The sequence below is a fragment of the Argiope bruennichi genome, chromosome 11 (genome assembly GCF_947563725.1).
Source record: "Argiope bruennichi chromosome 11, qqArgBrue1.1, whole genome shotgun sequence".
NCBI classification, from domain to species: Eukaryota; Metazoa; Arthropoda; class Arachnida; order Araneae; family Araneidae; genus Argiope; species Argiope bruennichi.
The window spans coordinates 61,487,124-61,505,455 of record NC_079161.1 but is presented as its reverse complement, the minus strand read 5'-3'; positions in this window follow the sequence as shown (position 1 = coordinate 61,505,455).

Here is an 18,332-nt window from a genome sequence, read left to right as displayed (position 1 = left end):
ATTTGTTTACACACCATATTCCACTTTGATTCACCACATTCGGTAATTAAAAAAAGCAATAATTTCTACTATACTTACAAAATAATATTGATAAACTCGCCCAGAAATATACTTTGGTATTATTTTTTAAAATTTTTATTGGAATTTTGACTAATTAACATTTAAGCTGAATTTTGACGTTTTATCCAAAATTCAGCTTAGATTCAGATAATATCTAAATTATTCTTGCACATAATGCATTCCACACTGTTTCCTAATTTAAAAAGGAATTTTTAGTTAAAATTTTAATTATTTAAAAATAATGATTAAATTATAATTTTAATTATTTAAAAATAATGATTAAATTTTAATTTTAATAACTATATAAACAATTATTAAATTATAATTACTTTAAATTATAATTAAACTTTGAGGATTTTTCTCAAATTTGCAGAATTTTTTTTTTTTAATATATATTGTTGCCCTAAAGTTCAAATCCTTTTTATAGGTTTTTCAATCATTTGATAGCATGAATTTCTTCCATTATTAAAAGTTAAAATTGAATTTTGTTTAATGCTTTGTACTTTACGAAATTGTACTTACGCTAGCGATGGAATTGTCTTCGGAACTTTTTCATATACTCTCAAATAAAGAGCCATCCCCTACAATATTTGGCCTACAATAATTACAAAATATTAACCTTGGCTTGAATTTAGCTTTTTTACATTATACATTGTGAGATCGTTGGCGAGTTTTTTAGCGATTAAACCCTGGTATATGGATAATAGTAAACAAAAATTAAATTTGTGTTTTAAGCGAGTTCTATTCAACCGACTGAAATAAAAAATTTGATACAAAACCACATTTATAATCACAGAACTATATGCCAAATTTGATATACTAAAATCTGCGTTTTTGAGTTACTGTGGTTACATATTTCTGAACGTACAGACAGACATTCTATTGACACCTTGTTGTATTTGACTTATAATTTGATAGGTGTTTAAACCGCAGATGTTAAATGAGTGGTGTAATGGATTTTAGCCATATTGTTTTCTTCGTTTTGTAATCATCGTATTAACTTATTTTCGAGCAGCCAGACAGGCAAAATTCATTTGATATGATTTTTCTCAAATTTATTAACTGTGTGTAAGACCGGATACAAAATTTAATCTAGCTGATGCAGTTTTTGAGTTTGGTTTGTCACATACATATAGACATACAGACATTTCCCCAAAATATTCTAACTAAGGAATTTTCAAAACATGAAGATTCATAAAAATCTCGAGTTTGAATGTTTTGACAATTGCATTATTTTCTCTATATTACGAATACGAGAAAGAAAAAAAAAAAGGGAAATTAAAATACCATGAAATTTATGAGATAGATGAACCAAGACATTTACACTTTTAACGTGTTAACCGGGAAATTAACTCATATTTGTTTTGCATTGAAATAATTCGTCATAACCAGTTAACAGGTTAATAACATCATGAAGAATGGGGCTTCATCATCTTTAGAAAATTCCATGCATCCATTGGGAGGAACATATGCAAGGTAATTAAAGTAACACATTTTTAATGTCTGGCAATTTCAAAGTATGATGGATATGAAGTTGTAACTAAACGATTTAATTAAAATAAAATATAATCAATATTTCCTGTAAGGCAGCTGGTAGTCAAAGGCGACTAGATTTTAATATATTATTTCAACAAAGCTACTTAACACAATACTATTAAATATTAATCACATTTTTGTGTTTCAACAATATCAATAAGCATAAAAATAAATTTCGAACTGCACTCTTTTCTACAATTGTTACAAAAGAAATTAATCATTGAATGTAAATCAGGCATGCCAAAAATCCAATTAATATCATAGAACAAAACTCATCTCCATTTTATGCCAGGAATCTTATATTTAAATGTCACGAAATGAATCCTAAACTAGGGTATGTACTCCAGCATTCATCATCTCCATGCTCATAATTCATCTCCATGCCACGCTAGAAACCGTATATATTATTAAACGAACCTTAACTAGAGTCAATACAGCAGTATTCATCTTTTGGCAAACATTAACAATCTGCGTTCTCATGAAATAAATGAATCATTAATAAATAAAGAAGAATCTTTCAGACAGCGAAAAAGAATTTAATGGAAGAAAGGCATAAATATGAAACTCGGAATAGGAAGAATTCAGCAATTCAAAACTATGATGAGAAATATCTCATCTACAGTTCTACAGTGCTAATATACAATTCTCCGATTGTACAATGTCGCTATGATAGACTAGAAGTTAAAAATTGGGGAAGGTAATAAACCAAAAATGTGAGTTATATCCGATATTACTGATACTGTGTCATGTCTGATATTCCACTGAGACAATACGTGCGATATTCCATTGAGGGGATTTTGATAAAAATTTTATTCAGCGTTTTATACAAACCATATTAATTTAATCAAGCATATTTGGTGAAATGGAATTTAACAAGATAAATATGAAATGTTAAGAATATAACGAGATAATAATAAGAAATATTTTATTACATATAAGAAAAAAAAACTTTTGTTTCAAATATACTTTATAATGCGTTATATTCTTTTTCACTGAGACTTATTCTGAATGTATGGAAAAATTTATATGTACAACATAATCCTATAATTATCACCCTAGAGAGTCAGAAAATCAAATTAATATTTCTAGCTAATCATATGATTTATTAATAATCAGACTAAATATCAGTTTAGTTAGTTTTATTAGTTAAACTAAATATCAGTTAATCTTAATAAAGACTAAATTCAAGCATGGATTAGGAATATATTCATTATGATACTTTGATGCCAGCAACATAGCTAGTAGTGGTCACAACTCCATTCTACGTGAAAGTGATTACGTGACTTCATAACATTAGCCTACAGAAACAACAAATTATTCGTTTGGGTTACCGGATATATATTGTCCAGTAGAGAAAGCGACATGGTAGCATCTCTGCCTGTGGTTCCGTTTTAAGAGCATTGAAAAATAAAAATCAATGGTAAAAAGTTTTAGTCATAAGAATTCTTTTCGATTTATGCATTAGAGTTTGATATAAATACCACTATATGATGAGGCAATACATCTAATTTTCTTGATATGAATGTTATTCACAACAATTAATATGTTTTTAGCGAAAGTGTTGAGTAAAGATGCCGTTTTCGTTTGTGGACTTAGTGCCAAAAATTTGTCCTGAAATCACCAGATAAGGACAAAGTTTGCTTTATCAATAAAAGAGATCTCAATTATTGTTATTTCCACCATTATATTTTTCTGCCAAGAAAGATTCGATTCAGAAATTATTAGGATAAATAGAAATAGTTTGATACAAAAGAATAATGGAAAATGTTTTTAAAATCATGAAAAAGTCTTTATAATATGAACTCTAGAAAATAAAAGTCTTTGTAATATGAACTCTAGAAAAATAAAAGTCATTTTAATATGAACTCTAGAAAAATAAAAGTCATTGTAATATGAACTCTAAAAAAAAATAGTCATTGCCATATGAACTCTAAAAAAAAATAGTCATTGCCATATGAACTCTAGAAAAAAATAGTCATTTTAATATGAACTCTAGAAAAAAATAGTCATTGTAATATGAACTCAAAAAATAGTCATTGTAATATGAACTCAAAAAATAGTCATTGTAATATGAACTCTAGAAAAAAATAGTCATTGTAATATGAATTCTAGAAAAAAATAGTCATTGTAATATGAATTCTAGAAACAAATAGTCATTGTAATATGAATTCTAGAAAAAAATAGTCATTGTAATATGATTTCTAGGAAAAAAGTCGTTGGAATTCGAAAATTGTATGAATTTTCACTGTAAACTTCTAAAAATTGAAAAAAAAAATGCAATATCAGAAGCAGTAGGAATCATTTTCTTATTTACTACAAAAAATTTTTACGAACAAGATATTGTTCGAAAAGTTACTTTGCAAAAATCTTAAGTTATTATTGAAAGCCTCAGTGACAAAATGCGTTCTGAAATATAAAAAATTAAAGTACGCTTTTTTTTTCTAATCAATAATTAATTTTCTGGAAATAATTAGAATAAAATAATATGAGGAAGATCCCAAACCTTAATTTAACTGATTCTGAAGGTAACTTTTAATCAACAAATGATATTACGGAACAACCATTGTTGCAAATAAATATTGGAATCTTAAAAGAAATACGGCGCATAAAATAGAATTTTTACAGTTTTCACACCATAAAATAAATTCCCAATAAAAGTGATAAAAGAAGATTCTTGTAGTATAATTAAAACTCGAGACACTTTAACCATCCATCCTTGTGCAATTTAATTAAAGGCTATTTTTAGTTATTTTTAAGAAGACGTAAGGCGAAAACTTTATGAAATCTTGAAGACAGTAATCTCAAACTTGATAATTAAAAGGGAATATCTGTCTACGTACATAAATATCTCTAAAAGGGCCTTAATTAATTGAAAGCGGCCTTAGTTTAATTGAAAATGCTTTACGGCTCTGCAAGTAAAGAAGTACAGTTTTAATAAAAAAAATTCAATAATTAATAAGTAAACGTCTTCTGTAAAATTTCTTACTATCAGTTAATGGCTCCTATAGTTTCATTTCGAAGTTTCTACTGATCTATAAAATGCCCTTAGTTAGTAGGAATTTCTTAAACTAGTCATGATATCACATTATCATCATTGGAGAAGTCGCATTTTTAGTGAGTTGTACAATTTGAAGAAATGTGTCCTTATAGCAGACACTCAGGTCTACTTCTTTCGTTAGATTAGTAATTATTTTCGGATTATTCTGTTGAGGTAAAGACTCAAGATTTGTAATTCCTTGAGCTTGATTAAACTTCTAAATTTCTTTAAATATTATTCGGCTTTGTTTAGTTAGATTAGCATAAGTATTGATTGAATTTTAAATAAATGTTGATTTCGAGGATTTTAGCCTTAATGTTGATTTCGAATATATTTTCTATTATTCTTTTGTATTCTATTATATTTTCTATTTCTTTTAACATTTTCTGATTCGAATCTTTTTTTGGAAGAACAAAATAGTGATGAAAATGAAGTCAATTCTGGTATCCTTTTTGATATGGTAATATTTATTCTTAAATTTGATTTCAGAACACATTTTTGGCTTTAAATCTACGGACTAAAACGTCGATTTTACACAAACATTTCATCCAAAAGTTTATCGAATAAAGAGCTATAAAGAACAGGCATATCAAGAGGATTAGAGGGATTATCGAATTATATAGGGGTGTTCACATCAAACTCAATTGCATAAATCGGAAAGAATTCTTAAGACTAAAACTACTTACCATGTAGGTGTTGATTTTGGGGGAAATCATTAAGCGTAAGGTATTTAAGTTCCCTTAGTAACATACAAAACATATAGGAGACATTTTCGTAGCCTTATAATTATGCCTTATGTCATCATCATTATTAAATTAATCACCTCATGACGTTACAATCGAATAAAAAGATGGAAATTTTCTTGTTATGTGACAACTTATTGGTGTTATATTTGGTGTTGTAACCGTACATTCTTAATATTCATTCAAAATACGAATTATACGAATACACTATACGAATCATATAATCAGACGAAAAGTTATAAAACTTGATATTGGAAAATATACATTTTTTTTTTTTTTTTGTAATTTTTAATTCTACATATTTCGATGGAGGTAAGGCTTCGTAAAAATTCGCACAATTGAAAAAAAAAATCTTCCTGTGGCATATTAATTTGTCTTACAATTATCATTCTCCCCTGCATGATCCCCTTCAACATCACTCTTTATTTAGAAATGCTAAATATAAAACTCAGAGCTGCAAATCTTGTTTCATTTATATTTCTTTATCATTTATTACAAAGTATTTTGATGGAATTGCAAACATTTTATATCTCACAAATATTGGGTGTTCAGTACTAAAGTAAAGAGAACCAGTACTTTTGTATCATTAATTACATGCCATTGGCGGGCAATAATTATTGAAGTAACTATTAGAATAAAAAAAAAGGAATTTTCGTTGATTAATAATTAGAAAGCGATTAAAACAAAAACTCAGGAAAATGAATACGTTTTTGGCTGCCTTTTCCCTGCTGCCGATTGAAATCAAAATTTAAAACCTAATATATTAATAGTCAAGAGGTCACATTCTGAATTGCGTTTATTTAATTCGTAGTGTATTTGAGTTACCAGTTTCAAATGATGTGGAGGTTCAAATCCATAGAATATCAGCCAGTTAGCATTTATGCTTCTAGACTTGATACAGGTCTCTACTTTTGATGATAAATATGCATACTAAATTTTATCTCTTGCTCTTTTTTTGGGGGGGGGTTATCATATTAAGTTGCATTTGCAGAACCGAACAAACAAAAATTTCCTAAACGGATTTTGAACAAAATTTACTAGATATCCGCATATTTGGTGGAAAGTCCACATATCAAATTCCATCTTTCTAAACCAAAGTGTCTTAGTTTAGTTTAGTTATATTAACGTTCCGTTGTAAAGCAACACCAGGGCTATTTTGGGACGGACATCGTAATTTTGAACCGCTGTCAGATGACGAGGACGACACCTGATCTGGCACCCCCTCTCCACACCACATCACATCACACCACACCACGCCACACCTACGGGAGGACGTTTGGCATGACGGATTTAACGTGCAACAGACCCCCTTACATGACGGTTCTTCGGTGGAAGCGGGTCTCGAACCTGAAACCCTACGGCTCACAAGCCAAGTCCTTACCACCAGGCCACCGCGGCCCTACCAAAGTGTTTAAAGTAAAAGGGGTAGGACAGAAACGTGAAGATTCGTCAAAATATAAACGAATTTTTTTAAAGATTTCTATATTTTCTCTTGGTATATTTCAAATATGATAAAAGCTAAATGCATGCTGTTGAAATGTATTTTTAAAAAGTGAAGATTTTTTAACGATTGCCTTGTGACATATTTAGTTATAGACTGTAATATCTTGATTCTGATTAATCAAATAAGAGATTAGCATAACAAAACAATTCTTTTATTTAAAGCCTTATTAATGTACACAAAAACAACTTGTTCTCATCTAAATTAATATTATTTATAAAATTCTCACAACAGTCGAAAGTTTAATCATGAAAAATTTCCTCAATAAAATCGGAGAATAGACACCAAAGAGGCGCGCTAACAGGCTGTAATCTCAAAATGGCTACTCCAGGGGCCGCTTCAGAGATCCACCGATCGTTATCGGGTGGATTCCAACACAGAAACCCAAATCGCACAAAGTTTCTCAGAAAATCAGGAACACCTTCAAGCACTCGCGTCTTTCCGACTCCTCCTTACAACGGCTGTCACTGTTCTTTTTCTCTTCAAAAAATACCGCACTTCTTCGGACACCGACATTTCTCCGAATTCCCCTTTGACACCTCTCACTGCTCTTCTTTCTTCTCCCAAAAATATTGCATGTTATCGCTGATCTCCGCCTCTAAGTTTCTCATTGGTGAACTTCAGTTCCTTATCATCCAATAACTGCTCAGCAATGCTTCAATAGTCTCCAGTCGATCGTAGGAATGTCTGTTAATGATCCATCTTTGTAGTTGATCCCTCCCGAACACATGCTAATTATAATATTCATAGCTAATACCTTCTGAAGTCCACCTGAGTTTGACATTTAATGACAACTATTGCTGGTGATTTATTGTTCCTCGGAGATGTGAAGTGTCCATTCATAATGGAGAAAAATCATTCATATCTGGATATTTTGACTTTCTTCTCCCTTTGAAGATATGATAGATCTCTTTGAAACGACGCGCTTCACACCTGTGACTTTTCACTGGATACAAAAACGGAAGAGGTACAATGACATTACTAGTATAAAGGATCCGCATCTGGCTGTCCGTATGCACTTAACTATTTGTGGGAAAATGTGTGACGTTATATCTGGCTGGAAGGCCAATTACCATGTGAAGAAAAAGGGGAAACGTTACAAGATAGAAAAATCGACTTACGACTATAATCGAATCTATAAACGACTTACAGTCTCACTGTGACATAATATTAAAACAGTTCCTTTCAAACTGAATATGGAATGCGGGACTGAATATTCGAGCTGATCCGGCTTAACCGGCCTTGCAGATTTTATTTTGGCAAGCCGGTTTCAGTTTCAAATGAAGTTTACATAATGTAAAATGTGTTAGCAACAAAAATGTCCTCGCTGTATAACACCAGTGCATTTAGCTTGAAATAGAAACTGCAAACCAATATAGAATTCGTACAGCCATTTGGAATGGATTTGCTATGAAAAGGTCAAATCTTTTGGCGATTGGTGCTTTGAATAACTGAGTCCACATGCTCTTAGACTTTTGCATGGATTGGCAGATAAAAGGCGAGATCCATTTCAAGAAATTGCGCTCTATGATTAATATGCACCTTCGTCTAAATGTCAGAATAATCCAAAATGTGAAAATCCATAAAAATGTTCAGAGTTTTTGACGATTCCTGTAATTTCTGTTTGCATACATTATATATTAAACTATAATAAACGATTTTCTATCATTCAAGGTTATTTGATACTATTGTAACGAAACGTGTTCTAACTGGGTTTGGTTTGGTTTAGTTATATTAACGTCCAGTTGTAAAGCAATATGAGGGCTATTTTGGGACGGATCTCGTCATTTTGAACCGCGATCATTTGACGAAGACGACACTTGAGCTGGTACTCCTTTCTCCACACCACACCAGCGGGAGGACGTTTCACCCTGATGGATGTAAGGTGTAACAGACTCCCTTACATGACGGTTCTTCGGTGGAATCGGGTCTCGAACCAGAAACCCTACGGTTCACGAGCCGAGTCCTTACTACCAGGCCACCGTGGCCCTTCCCTAACTTGTATACTCAGTTGGACTGCAATCAACAGTTCGCAAGTTCGCATCTGATTGCAAACAAGCTGCCATTTTTTTTTTTTTTTTTTGCTATTGATTTGCTTTCTTTCATCTCACGTTAGTTCAAGAATGTTCTTTGAATCTATTCTGTATCCTTCTAAATCTGGGAAATTCGAGTCATTTCGTCTTGTGGATAAAAACAGATGTAAAAGTTAGTTCCTTGAATAAAGTCTCGCGTTGAGATTACCGAGCGTTTGATTTTTATTTAACACAGGATTTTGTTCGCTAACTTCATCTTCACATCAATATGTAGAAAATATAAATATACATAAATAATATATATAAAGATAAGTAATAAAATGAATAAGATATATATAAAGATAAATAAACTTCCTTTCTAGATCTTTTGTTTAAATACAGAATATGGGATTTTATGCGTATCCTTACACTGAAACATTAATATATGTTTTACATTTGTATTAAATATTTGTGCAAATTTGTTACTTTTTATTAAATTGAATTTAATTTTTATTAATTTAATAAATAAAATAACTAAATATTTCAAGTAAATAAATTTAAATTTTTTTAATGTTTTTAACAATTTTTTTGTATCATTTTTTTACAATTTTTAAAGGTTTGCATAAATATGTGTGCACATTTTCTTTCATGAACATTATATGTAAAATCTTCGAAATTTCCAAGTTAAGAGATATTCCAAATTCTTTCAAATTCCAGAGCAAGTTAGCAAAATCTGGAATTATATTTATCAATTTTAATGATTTTAAATACAAATTGAGAGTATGTTTCTTTATTATGCATTGTTTTTTTTTTGTTTTCTTTTCAATTTGTTCTTCACTTTAGTCTCAAACCTCTGGTGCCCAAATGCACATTAGTGCACCAATAACCATTACAGGAAATGTAAACAATTCGCAGTAGTGTAAAACAGTCAAGGCAAGATATTTGGGCTCATAGATGCAATTAACTCTAATAACTCTGATAATTCTCTGAAAGTGCATTCGAAAACCCAAACCGAGAGGCGAAATAGAAATTATTTTCCTGCTATTAACTTTCTCTTATATAAAGTATAGAGAAATCCTCTAAAACTTAGAACTAGAGATTGCGACGAATCTCCGAGTTTTAGAACTACCTGAATTCAAAAACTACATCTTTCACAGACATATTTTCTAAAATTTAATAAGAGTGGCCAGATGAAATTCGATATTTTGTCTTTACATCAATCTATAGATTTCCAAATTTTGAGCAAACTCCATTCAAAGGAAATTAGTCTGTCCGACTGTCTGAATACAAATTAACACGCTAACTACAAAAGGAAGAAAGCTGCCTGGATAGAATTTAGTATAGACATTTAACATCTATATTGTAGGCACATATCGAAATTTTGGGTTAAATCCAACAAATGGCTGATCGTCTGTCAGTCTGTACTTATTAAAGCTTGTAAACGTGATAAGCAAATCTTAAATATATAAAATTATGCATAGGATTTTGTGACAACACGTCTGTGCCAATTTTTGTTTCAATTGGTTCAGAAGAACGCATGTGAAACCAACATATAATTTTCGGAGCCCCAATCTAGAGTTTAATCGACAAAGAAAAAAAAAAACTAGCAAAGGATCAGACGGCAAACTTAGTAAAAATGCTAAATTCACGCCAAAGGTTAATATTTCATAACAGTTGTACGCCAGTGCCATGCAAAGGATTCTCTGGGTAGCATCTTTAATAGAGAGTACGCGACGCGAGAAAGTTTAGGGAAGACTACTCTTGCTGCTTATCTTTCTTTTCTTCACGTCTCAAGAACATACATTTCAGTTCCAGTGAAGATGTAGACTTTCCTCCTGGACGCAGATTTTGTCTTTAAAGTGTCTGAAAAATACTTGCCTCTTAAACATTCATGCGCTTTAAGACAACGTTCCATTATGCATGAAGGATAATGGAACAATGTCAAGCTAATGGAGTCACGTAAATGGAGAAAGGCTTGAAAAATGGCAGTAAATATAATCATCTGCCTATCACTTTAAATACAACGCATCAGTGCAGATGTTCTCTGACAGAAACTTTATATCATTTGAATGCCAAGTAAGCGACTTCTTTAAAAATTAATAAACACAAAATTCTACTTTTTAAAAATTAATAAACACAAAATTCTACTTTTTAAAAATTAATAAACACAAAATTCTACTTTTTAAAAATTAATAAACACAAAATTCTACTTTTTAAAAATTAATAAACACAAAATTCTGCTTTTTAAAAAATTAATAAACACAAAATTCTGCTTTTTAAAAAATTAATAAACACAAAATTCTGCTTTTTAAAAAATTAATAAACACAAAATTCTGCTTTTTAAAAAATTAATAAACACAAAATTCTGCTTTTTAAAAAATTAATAAACACAAAATTCTGCTTTTTAAAAAATTAATAAACACAAAATTCTGCTTTTTAAAAAATTAATAAACACAAAATTCTGCTTTTTAAAAAATTAATAAACACAAAATTCTGCTTTTTAAAAAATTAATAAACACAAAATTCTGCTTTTTAAAAAATTAATAAACACAAAATTCTGCTTTTTAAAAAATTAATAAACACAAAATTCTACTTTTTAAAAAATTAATAAACACAAAATTCTACTTTTTAAAAAATTAATAAACACAAAATTCTACTTTTTAAAAAATTAATAAACACAAAATTTTACTTTTTAAAAAATTAATAAACACAAAATTCTACTTTTTAAAAAATTAATAAACACAAAATTCTACTTTTTAAAAAATTAATAGGTACAGAGAATGACGGATTAATTTATGATAAATATTATTTAAGAACTCCAGTAGCAAGTAAACGTTAAATTAATTAAATCACCGATAATATATATGATTTTACCCAGTATTATTGAATATGGTTTGACCAATGCCATTGTACATGATTCGACCCAGTGTTACTATATATCGCTTGATATAGAATAATTGAATATTATATTATAGAATATTATTATATTATAATTATTATATTATAGAATAATATAGTATAATAATTCTGGCTCGACCCAGAATTATTGCATGTGGCTCGACCCAGAATTACTGCATGTGGCTTGACACAGTGCTATTGCATGTGGCTTGACACAGTGCTATTGTATACGATTTGACCCGGTGTTTAAGAATTATAGACTAAAATTCAGAAGGAAGCTGCACAAATATTAAATTAGCGTTAACAAAAATAATATTTTGACTTTTAAGGTTAATTAACAATTTTTTAGATGTAGTATTTTAGGATGTCATGGTGAAGAAAGTTCAAAATTTTTTTGCTTTTTAATTAATTAAAATTCGATTTGAAATCTCAAAAATAAATCTCTCCTAACAGTCTATTTCCTCCCTCAAAAGTATATAAAAAAACGATGTAAAAGTTAAAATAACAAACATAATATTAGATATAAATAATAATAACATAAGTATATGATTAATAAAAAGGAAAAGTCTAATATATAAAGATAAAAACTAGTCATAAAATAATATAAGTGAATAATAGCAATAATAATGATAATTAACATACTCAAGATTAGTATGTGACATATCTAGCCTTATGTAACAAGGATCAAAATCTCAATATGTTAAACTGTTATAATGCTAAAAAGTTAAATATATCTTGTGCAAAATTCTTGATCCCAATTTTTCCTGTCATATTCAGAAACAATTTTAAAATTCTAATGATTCTTTAATTATTTGGAATGAACTTTCCCTTAATTATTCTTTACTTTGGACATACATGAGTATAATTCTGTTAGTCTTTACTTTGGACATCTATGAGTATAATTTTGGCACTTCTTTCATCAGTACAATGGTCACAATCGACGATTTTACAGACCCAGGTAGCACAGTCTATTGTGCAACATTGAGCGACATTATATATTTATGAATATTCCACAATATTATACAGTATTGAGAATTTTGATGAATGCCATACAATATTGTACAGTAATTGTATGCTACTAGGAGAGAAATGATTTTGAATTACGCGGAAACTACGTAGAGTAAATGATAAATATGATTTATGTATAAGAAAATCACCTCGCCATGCTATCGAATTCATCAAAGACATCAATACAAAAAGAAGTCTTGCATTATTGGATATCTTTCATCTATGCACAGTTGATTTAAAAAATTTTAGGTTTAATTATTGATTTCATTTTTAGAGTTGTAGGAATACGTAGATTCTCTATCCAAGACGACAATTGAAATAGAAGAAATAGGTTTTCATTGAAAAAATATGAATACGTTATATTATAAAGAGTAATACTGTAGTTTAACTATTATTGAATTTTGGATGGCAACATAATTAACCAGTAATTGGAGACATGAAATCCCTCACGCGTCCACAGACATGGAGTCAAAAGGACTTTTTTTTTGTCTTTTTTGTCTTTTGTAAACAACATTGGACTTTATTTTGGTGACGCAATACATTCTGGAAATCATGTAGTTACCAAAAATATTAAAAATGTTAAGTGTTTTAATATTAAATGTTAGAAATATATTATAAGAAAAGCCTAAATAATTTTTTAAAGAGTATTTACTTCATTTAGATGTCACGGAATTACATTAATGCTAATAACTTTTAGAATTTAACAAACAGAAATGAAGAATACAACATTTAAAAATATTATTTTAAGACTATCTCATTATTCTTTTTGCATCATTCAAATTAAATACAGTTTCAGAGACGTGGAGTCAATGAATCCATAAATAACAACAAATGCTTTGAAAAAGAAAAACTCGGTTTTACCCGCGTGCTCTGTACTGCTAAAAGGACAACTTGAAGGTACTGAGAAGATTACTGTATTCAAAGAATCACGTAATAATCTCTGAAAATGCCACGTAATAATCAGAGCTAACGAACAACGCGTTGTTATTTTGTCTCGCGCCTGACGGTTAAGTCACTTTTTAAATTAAAGTAGCTAACACTTTGTACGAACGAAAACGAAAATTTAAAAAAATTTTGAACAAAACGAAATTTTTAAATTTTTAAAACGAAATTTTTAAATTTTTAAAACGAAAATTTTGAAATCTACAATATTATCTAGATGCTCAAAAATCGTAGATTTCTTAACCGAGACTATGCAACAGCTGACCTACCGGTACAGAATTTCGTGCATTCGATGGTTAAATTGTACAGAAGGTAGATATTTTAATACTTTTTCTTTTAGTGAATGTAAGAGCAAAATTTTACATTCTATTGAACAAAATGATGATAAATAATATTTTTTTAAGGATTTCTTTTGTTAAACTCTGAAATGCATTCATTAATTACATACTGTATTACCTTTAAAAATTTCTTCTTCGCTAAAGTCTGTTTTTAATTATATGTATTCATTTATTCTAAAATATTGTATCAAGATTTGCATAATGTTAGACAGAAATAAACAAACTTATAACAAAATTATTTTAACATAAAATTATTAAAAACATGAAATGTAATACGGGAAAAACAAATACAACCGCCATTAGTTCTTGCTCAAATATATAATGCAAGAAATGGAAGTATGATTATTCGACATTTTAATTTCGTTTGGAATTTTTTGGGAAACACATTTTTCGCTAATAATGGCTGAAGATTTCAAAAACCATTAAAGAATTGAAAGTCCAAATAGTGCAAAAAAACATCACTGAGATATTTTTCTACATAAATACATATCTCCTTAACAATGATTTTTCGTTGAATGTTCATCTACATTCAACGAAATGAACGAATGAAAATGAACATTCGTTGAATGTTCATTTTCTACTGTTTAGTTTTTAAAAATGTAAAATCCGATACCTGCAAATATCCATCTTTTTTCCTGGTTGACAAACATTATAGTTCTAAGAAATCGTTTGTTTTGGAATATTCGTGCATTTATCACCTGAAGAAAGAGGGAAAATCTCGATTTGGAATTACACGGTAAAAATAGGCAGGGAAATGTAAAACTGAGAAGAATTATCGGTTTTAAGTACTAACTACGTTGTGATAATGGAGAAGCATCTTTATGGACTCAATAACTTGCAACATTTACTTATTGTCCCGTTTTAATTTTTTTTTCTATTTATAATGCGAAAATGAGTTTTTATTTCGTAGCTGGCAATGTTACAGCTCCCGATTCTGCTCATTTAAAAATAAATCGTTTGGAATTCGCTTTTATCCGTCAAAAATATTTTTCTTCTGGTCTCAGATTTTTTTTCATGCTTTGTCAGTTAATATATTGTTGTTATTACTTAAAACCGAAACTAAACGTTTTTGTACATTCTGCAAAGTTAAATAGGGCCATAAGCACATATACTTTTTAAAAAATCGTTAGGTATTTACAAACACAAGATGAACTTCATAATATTAATACTACGTAGCTTTAATGCTTTGTCTAATTATGTTTAAATATTATTATTCATTGATATTGTATTAATTCATCACGACAAAATATTTTATTCTGATCAAAATATAAAATCAATTTGATATTTTCGAATGAACTAAATATAATATATTCGATAAATTATTCTAAACTGCGCAAGTTACTGTGAATTATGACCATCATTAAATTCATTCAAAATATAATTGTAGCTTTAGGCAACTTATTTATTAGTTGTTAGTACAGAATGTAAAAACTAAAATAAATAAATAAATAAAGTGCATATTAATAATCAACTGCATTTTTCTTTATTTCATTTTTTTTTTTTTTTGCAATTTAAATAACTATTTTTAAAAAGAAATGTACTAAAAGATCCACAAACGTTTTAAAAATTTCAATTCAGGGTTAAGCGCTCGTTTGTAAAATAAAAAGATATTTTGCCGATATGCATTGAGTTGTAGGAGTGATTGAATTATAAGAATTAACTATTAACTATTGAACATAAATACTTATTTGAAATAAAATTGCAATTCCTGTAAAGCTAAGTTGCCCTATTTTTAGCAAAAATATGTAACCATAATTGCATTATTGTATTGAGTATTATTTTTTCATGAAGAAATGATTAAAAAATAATAGAGGTAATTGATTAATTTCATTGTTCAAATTGGCATTTTTTACAGATTTGAATTTTGCAATTCAGAATGTTTCAATTTCTCTTTTGTTATAATTTTATGAACATTTTATAAGAAAGAAATGGAAATGTTTTATTTTTGTCTGACATAAAGGCGTAATTTTTCAACAAAATTAAGTTCAAAAATTAATTAAAAACACGATGTATAAATTAATTTTAAAATTATCCACAATTATTTCTGTTCATACAGTTTTATTGAACAAATGTTAAGAAAGAATTAACATTTTTTTTAATTGGGGTTTTAGTCAAAGAAGTTATGTACTTTATTGAAAATATAATAAAAATGTCTACAGCAGGCTGTAGTAATTGCAGATAAAGAATTCCAAATATGCGATTTAATGTGAAATAATTCAAAAAAAAAATATGCAAAAAATTGCAAGGATTAATTTTAATATTTTATTTTGAATAAAAATTCACATTATCAATTAATATTATAGAAACAGAATTTGTAAATGATATTTCCCAGTTAGCAAACGAGTATAAATGAAAGAAAATTCCAATAATGTTAAGCATGAGTGTTTATTAGTGTTTATGTCTATTTTTAATTGTAGCAGTTGGCATTCAAAATGGCAAGACTTCTTTAAAATAACTGACCCAGAAAAATTGAACTTAAATCCATGGACGCTTAAATACACAGCAATGCTTAATATATACAGAACAAACCACCAAATAATCACAAATTCAAATGAAATTCCATGTACATAAAAAGTATTGAACGAACTTTGTAAGAGGCTTAAAGGTTAGAGATTCCTTTCTTTAAGACACGCCATAGTTATAATTTCAATATCAATTAATTTGTTTAATAAATTAACTTAATAAAAAAATGTGCATTATTCTCTATATAAAAGGAAAGCTGTAAATTTCTCCATTTAATTATCAGTATTGAAATTACTTATCGTAAAATAATTTAAAAGTAACTTTTACTTTTATGAAAACTGATAGTTAAACTGCCTAGATAATTAATTACACAGAAAATAAATTATGTTCAGAATTTTTACAGACTACAACATTTATATTTTGAGAAAATTATACAATGTTGTTTTATACATCATGTTTCATGTAACACTCCGCATTTATTTGTTCCCATAGTTAACTACTAAATCTTGTATTAATTAAAAGTCCTTTAATAGTAATTTGAACAATATAATAAATCCAATTAATAAATTGTTTCTTTTTTATTCTAAGTACATCTAAAGATTATTACTTAAAGATTTATCAAAATATACTTTCGTTGATGTATTCCTATGTAAATATCGTCTGCTTTGGATTTCAGTAATAAGAATTTTGCAAGACTTAAGGTTTAAAAAAATAAGTTCTTGAGTAATGTCTCTTTCTTATAATAATGGTTAATTATAAAGTTATGGGATGATAAATTCTTACTTTCTGTTGAAACTGTCGAAGGATGCTCATTTTCATTTGTTTGAAGGCAATATTTACATAATTACGTCGTTCAATGTATCTTAACGCTATTAAAATAATTTTTTTTTCAGAAATAGTGATCAAAAGGTTCACTGCTGGGAAAACAAATGAATTATTCACTTATATAATATTATTTAATATCTGACATACCCAGTGTTGCAAAGATTAAATCATTCCATGTTTTATTATCATAAAAATTAACTATTCAGTTAATTATCGCGGAAACTGAACTAAAACATTCTAAATTATTCTGGAATAAATTTAAAGTACATTTTATAGAATACTTATTATATTAAATATTGCAATTGACACACATGAAATCCTTTCTTTTATATAAATTATTATAATAGGCAAAATCTAATTTATCGACTGCAACTATATATATATATATTTTTTTTATTGAAATAAGTAAGTGTGTTGAAAAGAACAGTTTTAATATATCAGATTTTCTCGATAAATTACAAATTGCACCGACCGATTTTTAAATCTATACAAAAATACTTTTTTCGAAAAGACATTCATTATTTTTAAATAATGATACAAGATTAAATTAAACATTCAGAGGACAAATTAAATATGTGCTGAGATAATGCAACATGAAAGAGATTTTAAACAGTGAGCTTAAAACTCTTTCGGATATTAAAAATCCAACAGCCATGTTTTGTATCTATAATAAATATTTATTTAATAATGTATATTAAATAAAATCTCGCTACAGTTTACAAATTCATAAAATAATTTTTATAATCAAAAGAGTGAAAAAAAAACTTAACTGGAATATTCTAACATATATTTTCTGTTTAAATTCTAGTTATTGGACAAATCAAGAATTTGTTAATTTAAATATAATTATTGAAAAGTTAAACAATGAAGGAACTATAATGAAGCATTTACTCAAGCATTCATTCCGCTTCATTGTATTTTGGAACAAAATGCAAAGAAAGTCAGTAGATTTAATAGATAGATTTCTGA